We start from the raw sequence: 8,523 nt of genomic DNA on the forward strand, positions 1-8,523 counted from the left end.
TGCAACAGTTTTCTGCATCTCCCCCATTTTACATCAAATTATTCCATGCAGGATAAGATCCTTTACATTGACAACAGCACAGTGATGTATTTTCTGGTAGTCCAGCCAGGTTACTTTATTTTGCCAGTCTGAGCCCTCCTCAGGGTCAGGAGGAGGCCTCCAGCCAAAATGTGGCCTCCTATTTAGAAGTTCAACAGGGAAAGAGGAAATAATCTTCAAAAGAAAAATCAAAGTAGTCCTTGCACACATTCTGTTCATCTCCACATACAGTATCAGAAGTATAACAAAATAGGTGCAGATTTTTTAGAAATGCATGACATCTTTCTATAGCAGTTCCTATGGACCTGAAAGCACTGTTCTCTGTACAGAACAAACAATTCAGTATTTCCAGCTCTCTTTGAGTCAGACAAACATGGCTGGCAGAAAAAGGTAGCTGTTGATGAGTTTTTTACAAAGCTAATCTTCCAGAAGAGGTCAGATAGTAGATTCTGCTGGCTGGTGGACAGTGTATTTCCATGGCAAGAGCTTTTTAGGCCTCAGGTATCTCTGCAGTATGGTGAAAACTTATGTCAGTTTACTGCTGTCCTCCTCTGGGCATGGCATTTGCTGCAGGTTGATTCTTGAAGCACCAATGACTCCATGCTGAACCTTCATTTCCCATTCCTTACACCTTCATTCCTCAGCAAATAAAACAAATATATCTGTAGAAGTCTCTTAGGGCCCCACAGTGTCCCTAAACAGAGAGATCTGTCTGGAGGAGTGCTCTTGTCAGACTGTTCTATATTAATAAAACTTACCCTATCATTTCTAACAAGAAATTCTGGATTTGCTATAGCGCCTTTAAAGGATAGTTGCTCAGGCTGCTCCTGCTATACACTGAATTATTTGGCTCATCTAATGGACTGCCAAAGTGAATATTCTACAAAGGCATCCTGCACACAAAGGCATCCTCCTTAGAGATGACTCAAAGACTGAAAGATTATCCATTTGTACATTAATGAAAAGTTGGACAAATTGCTGCCTGGATGTTTCTCGGGTCTAAATATGTGCACATACAAAAATGCTTCTATACAAATTCTGTAATCTTTTTGATCTAATGCCTGCAGTATAAGGAAGAAATAGCATAAAGAAGCATTTTGTATCTTTCTTTCTTTGCCCGCAGGATATGCATGTCTTGCTCTTGTGAGAACAAAACCCAAAGTCTATATTTTACAGTTTAAATGCACTGTATGATTCACTGTCATCGTCCCAAGCAGGTGCTTACCCAGTGCTGCACAGGTGAATAATTCCCTGTTAAAGTGAGTGGCTTGTTTCTTCTTTAAATTGCTTGTATTGATAAACTTCAGTCTAACTTGATTATTTCCCTTATTGTCATAAGGCACTGGTTCTCATGGGGGACTTCAACTACCCTGACATCAACTGGAAGGACAACACAGCCAGGCGCAGTCCTGGAGCTTCCTGCAGTGTGCTGATGATAACTTTTTGACGCAGGTTGTGGAGGAGCCAATGAGGAGAGGTGCATTACTGGACCTCGTGCTAACAAATAGAGATGCACTTGTAGGAGATGTGAAGGTGGGGGGTAGCCTTGGCTGCAGTGACCATGAGTTGATGGAGTTCAGGATCCAACGAGGAGGAAGCAGGGCTGTAAGTAGCCTTGCTACAATGGACCTGAGGAGGGCCAACTTTAGCCTTTTCAGAGACCTCCTCAGAAGAATCCCATGGGCTAGAGCTCTAGAAGGAAGGGGGGCCCAAGAGAGCTGGTTAGTTTTCAGGCGGCGCTTCCTCCTGCATGGATGAGCAAGGAGCTTGTGGCAATACTCAAGCAGAGGAAGGTGGTATACAGAATGTGGAAAAAAGGACAGGCCCCCTGGGAGAAATACAGGAACGTAGTCAGGGAGTGCAGAGATGCGACAAGGAAAGCTAAGGCATGTTTGGAATGCAATCTGGCAAGGGATGTTAAAAATAACAAGAAAAGCTTCTTCGAATATATTAACAGCAAAAGGAAGATCAGGGAAAACGTGGATCTGCTGGTGAACGGGGTGGGTACCCTGGTTATGAAAAACACAGAAAAAGCGGTTGCTGAATGCCTTCCTTGCTTCGGTGTTTACCAAGGGCAGCCCTTTAGAGCCCCAGGCCCTAGGGACAAGAGAAGAAGCCTGGAGAGAGGAAGACTCGCCCTAGGTAGAAGAAGATTGGGTCAGAGAGCACCCAAGGAACCTCGATACCCACAAATCCGTGGGCCCTGATGGGATGCACCCCAGAGTGCTGCGTGAGCTGGCAGAGGTCATAGCTAAGCCGCTCTCCATCATCTTTGAAAGATCCTGGAGAATGGGGGAGGTGCCAGAGAACTGGAAGAAAGCCAATGTCACGCCAGTCTTCAAAAACGGCAAGAAGGAGGACGCAGGCAACTACAGGCCAATGAACCTCACCTCCATCCCCGGAAAAGTGATGGAACGGCTCATACTGGCCGTTGTCTCCAGGCACTTGGAGGACGAGAAGGTGCTCAAGAGTAGTCAGCATGGATTCACCAAGGGGAAATCATGCTTGACTAACCTGATAGCCTTCTATGATGGAATGACTGGCTGGATAGGTGAGGGGAGAGTGGTGGATGTCGTCTATCTTGACTTCACCAAGGCTTTTGACACCGTCCCTCACAACATCCTCCTGGGCAACCTCTGTAAGTGTGGGATGGGTGAGTGGACAGTGAGGTGGATTAGGAACTGCCTGGATGACAGAACTCAGAGGGTGGTGATCAGCGGTGCAGAGTCTAGTTGGAGGCCTGTAGCTAGCGGGGTCCCCCAGGGGTCAGTCCTTGGTCCAGTCCTGTTCAATTTATTCATCAATGACCTGGATGAAGGCACAGAGTGCTCCCTCAGCAAGTTTGCTGATGATACCAAACTGGGAGGAGTAGCTGATACCCCAGAGGGCTGTGCTGCCATCCAGAGGGACGTGGACAAACTGGACAACTGGGCGGTGAAAAACCTCATGCAATTCAACAAGGCCAAGTGCAAGGTTCTGCACCTGGGGAGGAATAATACAGGCTGGGGACTGACCTTCTGGAGAGCAGCTCTGCAGAGAGGGACCTGGGTGTCATGGTGGACGACAAGGTGACCATGAGGGAGCAGTGTGCCCTTGTGGCCAAGAAGGCCAATGGGGTCCTGGGGCGCATTAAGAAGAGCGTCTCCAGCAGGTCGAGGGAGGTGATCCTGCCCCTCTACTCAGCCCTGGTGAGGCCACATCTGGAGTATTTTGTCCGGTTCTGAGCTCCACATTACAAGAGGGATGTGGAGCTGCTGGAGAGAGTCCAGCGCAGGGCTACGAGGATCATCAGCAGCCTGGAATATCTGCCCTATGAGGAGAGGCTGAGGGAGCTGGGCCTGTTCAGCCTGGAGAAGAGAAGGCTGAGAGGAGACCAGATCAGTGTCTATAAGTACCTCAAGGGAGGCAGTGAGGAGGATGGTGCTGGCCTCTTTTCAGTGGTGGCCACTGATAGATCTAGAGAAAATTGCCAGAAACTAAAGCATCAAAAGTTCCACAGGATCTTAGGGAAAAATTTCTTAACAGGGTGACAGAGCACTGGAACAGGTTGCCAAGAGAGGTTGTGGAGTCTCCTTCTCTGGAGATCTTCAAAACCCGCTTGGGTGCAGTCCTGTGCCATGTGCTCTAGGTGACCCTGCATGTGCAGGGGTTTGGACTAGATGACCTCTTGAGGTCCCTTCCAACCTTAAGCATTCTATGATTCTGTATCTATGTGTTGTGACAGGACTATCAGCCTGCTTGTACTCCTCACTGCTCAGCTAAGCCAACACAAGTTCCTCATGCTACATCATTATCTTTCTGCTAGGGACAGGTGCAGCCTTAGTTAGGCAGCTGAGGGTCTGCTGTGAAATTTTGGGTGATAGTGTGGATCAATTTTCCAGCTCTGAGAAGGCAGACGTGCAGCTTCTGCCATATCAAACTGAACATATTATACTTAAATCCTCACTCAAGGAGGGGGAAAGCCCTTTGGGTATCACTAGGTCAAAAAAGGGTAACAAGATATACGGCTCTACGTGGACTTCCTGCTAGGGGTTTTCAAAATAATCCTCCAAGCTTAATATTTCCTTGGTAATAATATAATAGCTTGTTGATTTATCCGTTCAGCTGCCCTAAGTTGATCACAAACAGCAGTGGGGCTCTGTCAGTAATTACAGTTGAAAAAAATCAGTTGGCTCTTCCTGTCTCTTGGAGTTATTTTCTTTGCTCAGGACCTGATTCTGCATCCCTGAGTTTAACGTTCCCATAGCCCAGAATCAGGCTTTGGTGCAGGCTGCACTAATGGTCGTGGTCATTTTGTGGCAAAGTCTTGTTAGGTGGAAACTGAACTTACTCGTCATTTTTAGAACTGATCCTTGGAAGGCGGCACCTGGAAGGAGGTGCAGTGAAGGGCTTCTGAGCACAACTTCCCTGTGAACATGTCCAAGGAGGAAGATAAAATAGGGCTGACTGATTAGCTGTAAGGGAGACTCAAAGAGGATATATATATATATATATATACAAAAATGTCAAGAATCCAGTATCACCCTTCCTGCCCTTTTTTTTTTTTTTTGCCTGCTTTGTCCTGCCAAGATTGCATTAGTAAGGTATTAAAGCAAAGTAAAAAGCTTGCCTAGTGAAATAATAATGCAGTGATGTGGACAGGTAAAAAAATTCCAAGCATTTGGACAACTGACAGCAGCCAGTCTCCGTGTCGCTCAGCACCAAGTCCCTGGCAGGAGGAGTCAATTCGTAAGAAGAGCTGGAAGTACAAACCCTGAGAAGGTGCTGCAACAAGTTTACGAAAACATTTTCTACCAGGACAGCCAGGAGCAAAAAAAAAAAAAAAAAAAAAGGACCCGAATGTGGTCTGAAGGTGCACTGCAGAACTATAAATCCTTTCTAACCGTGTAGCTTTGGAGCTGATCTGAATTTCTTGGGCATCTGTTTCCTTTTGTGAAGAGCTCGTTGCATACATTATTGCCAGCAAGCACAAGGGACAGACGTCTGGTAAGAAATAGAAGAAAAGAACTCAACAGAAATCTATGTCCCTGAAAAATAATAGGGACACTGGAGCATGTTGCCATAATAGTCTGTAGCTTTCAATGCAGAAATGAATTCTTGTGACAGTTTTTAATGAAAATCATTTCAGAGCCTTGATTTCATTCTCTGTCTCTCTGTATTTTTCATTTTAATGTAAAGTTTTTTTTTTTTTAATAGAGTGGACAAAGGCGATAGCAAGGTAATGACTACATGAAAATTCAAAAATAAGTATGACCTTCAGACAAGTTATGCTATGCTTTCTTTTCACTGCCCGGACTGATCCGCGCTACACACAACATCTGCCCTCCCTCCAGGCTGCCACCACACCTCTGCTGCATGAGTTCTCATGAATCTGAAGAAAAGCTCCTCATCAACCTGCACATCTTCCTTTGCCCCAAACAAAGGATGACAATCTTATTCTTGTGTGACTAGAAATACCTGTGAAGGTTTAAGAAAAAAAGGAAATTATAACATAATACTTTTAATGAACTCCGAACTACGGATCTGCAAAACTGCGCTTAGCAGATTTACCAGTATTCCTTGAGACTCTGTTGGTTCTTGATAACTGAATAAAGTCCTGTAGCTTTGCTTGTGTTAAGCACCCAGATGTTGTACGATGATGTGACGGCTGTGACTGCCATGATGAAAACCAATATTAGTTATGACACAAATAATATAAGAGTAACAAACCAACTTTGGGGCTAGGTTATGGCGTTATCATAAGATCTCTGTAGCAGGAGTGTGATTAAGTACCACTTTGGGACTAGTGCAAACAGGGGAAAATAAAACAGACAAAAAAGCTCCATTTCTCTTTGAGATATCTAAGGTTTTTTTCTTTTCTTTTTTTGCTCTTATGGAACAGTATTTTATTTTTTACTTTTACTGTTCCTAAGTAGCATGGGACTTTTATTGTCCAAGGATAACAATGCAATGCAAACCAGTATGCAGTATCAAGAAAAATAATTGATATTGTAGTCCCAAAGCCTTAACATTGGATTCCATGGGATATATTTTTATATGCAAACCTAAAAATGTTGATGAACAGAGCAGAGAATTTATCCTAGAAGCCAGAGACTAACCTCAAAACATCTGCCAAAATAATGGTAATAAAAAAGATCCCATTTTGTTGTTGCCTGGTGCAGGAAGGTAGTACACAGAAAATGTTGTCACCTTTTCATTCAGAAATGGTTAATTGCTTGAAAGCAGATTGTGATGAATTTTGAGCCACAAGAAAGAAAAGAAGATCTGAAAGAAGCAAATGTTCCTGTGTAGCAAAGAGGGCAGGTGGGGGCTGCTCAGAAAAATTGGAAATAACCTTTTTTTTTCCTTTGTAGAAATATCTGCATCAGGTGTGGCTTAGAAGAATTTAGGAAAATATTACAACAATCATCTTGATACTTCAGAACAAAGTAACTCTTTTTGAACATTGTTTCATTTTCAGGCAGTCATTTCAATTCAAATTTCCCCCAGAAGAGGGAAAAGAGTGGGTTTTTTCTCCTGAAAACTATGTAATATGAGGAAAGATAAAAGACATCATGTGCTAAGCAAACAGCATAGCCTATCCCTCCACACAGAAGAAAATCTGAATTTGCAGGATGGTATGTGAGAGCTGTCAGTTTTTGCCAATCCGCTTTTGCTGGAAGTATTCCTGATGGTAAAGTGGATCTAGAGCTGGGCACCTCTCAACGGTGATGGCAATCAGAGGCCTAGCTCAGCAAACTAGGCCCAGAGTCTCCAGCAGACTGGAGGAAGAGGAGGGGACTCCTAAAAGCCTGAAACTCCTAGAAAGTGCTGAAAATGTTGGAAAATTGCCTATGGTGGGGTGAGGGGAGAAGGTGGAGGTGTTCACTTGCTCTGGAGCTGAATGCCATAGTTCCAAGGTGAAGTATTATACATGTTCAACACAGAGAACACAGGGAATTTTAAACACATGCCATTGATTTTTCTTCTTCTCTCCGTGAGTATTAGTGGAGAACCACAAAATTCCTGCCTTAAGTTTCTGAAGTCAATAAAACTAGGTAAGATGCTTGAATTCAGTCTGGTAGCAAATGTATAATGAAAAGTACTAAAAGAGGCTGATTTTTCTTGTTTTCAGTAAACCATCATGAGAGCAAGCCAGACAAGTTATAAATCAAAAACCAATTTTTAAAATCTACACTGTCTTTCTGGACAATGACTCAACCTCTCAAAGATGTCCAAGGCAGTCGACCAACAAACAAACTTAGATATGCAGAAGTAAACAAACCAGAGATTTGTGTCTTCCCAACAGGAAAATGAGAATGCACAGATTAACGTAAAACCGATAGCACTGCGAAAAGGTGAAAAAAATGCCACCAGGTCCATGGGGTAATGTTTAGTTCTTTTTTCTGCCTCTTTCCTGGTTGCTTTTCATTGAAAGTTAGGGGAAAGTGTTACTGCATTGCAATAGATGTAGCAGGACAAATTAAGGAACTTTGAGCAAATAAGAGCTGAAAACAAGATTATTTCCTTTCTGCTAGTATTGCCTTTCAGTCATGTTTACCATGAATGCCATTAAGGGGAAAATATTATAAACTGCTGAACTGCTTTGTTAGTTCTCCATTACTAAAGGTTCAGAAAATGAAAGATAATGTTTGTGGTGGGGGTAAACTACTAAATAACATATTTTAGTAATGAAACCTCTGCTATATTGTTGATGCAAGAATACATCTGTTCACTGTTGTTCAAGTTGATTAAAATGGTATAGCAATCACCATGTTATTGTTGCTATGGCATGAGACAGATTAAAGGACATGCATTCTGTAAAAATAGAAAGTAAGTAATCAGATTGACATGTACTGGGGGAGAACATTATCTATGCAGAGTTACTGCCATTTACAAAGTCTCCTGTTCACCTCTTCCTTGACTGGCTACTTCAGGGAGATGCTGGCCATTAATTCCGTAATTAATGGTAATTAATTAATTCCTTAATTAATGGCCATTAATTCCTTACTTCAGGGAGATGTTGGCCAGCAATAATCATTGATATCAACATTCACCGAAGCAAAAATATGAGTCTTGTTTATTCCCGCGTCATTTCTAATTCATCCCTACTGGGGGCAGCTTGCCAGAAAGATTTGGGAGGAAAATGTCCATATGGCAAATTGTTGGTGTAGAAGGGAGTGGCGGTAGAGTCTGGGCATTCAGCAAGCGCTCTGCTCAACAAGTCTCCACTGCCCGGACCATTACTGTCTTCTCAAGGTTCATATTAATGTTCATCATCAGTTGCTTATTGCAGATTTTGGAGATAATCTTGACTCTTCTCTGGATTTTTAGAGAGTTTCTGAACTCACTGGGTGTTTCTTAGGGTGTCTGATTCCGCCTGCTCTGTATTAGCCAAGGATATACTCTGAGGCAGTTGTGCTCCTCACCCTTAGCTCATTGGTCACACAAATAATTGACTTTGATTTTTTTTTGGTCTTACTACAGCCTGTTGTGAATGATCTG

This window comes from Tinamus guttatus, unplaced genomic scaffold, assembly GCF_059628265.1.
Source record: "Tinamus guttatus ecotype Peru unplaced genomic scaffold, ASM5962826v1 Tinamus_guttatus_pri_ptg000090l, whole genome shotgun sequence".
Taxonomy (NCBI): Eukaryota; Metazoa; Chordata; class Aves; order Tinamiformes; family Tinamidae; genus Tinamus; species Tinamus guttatus.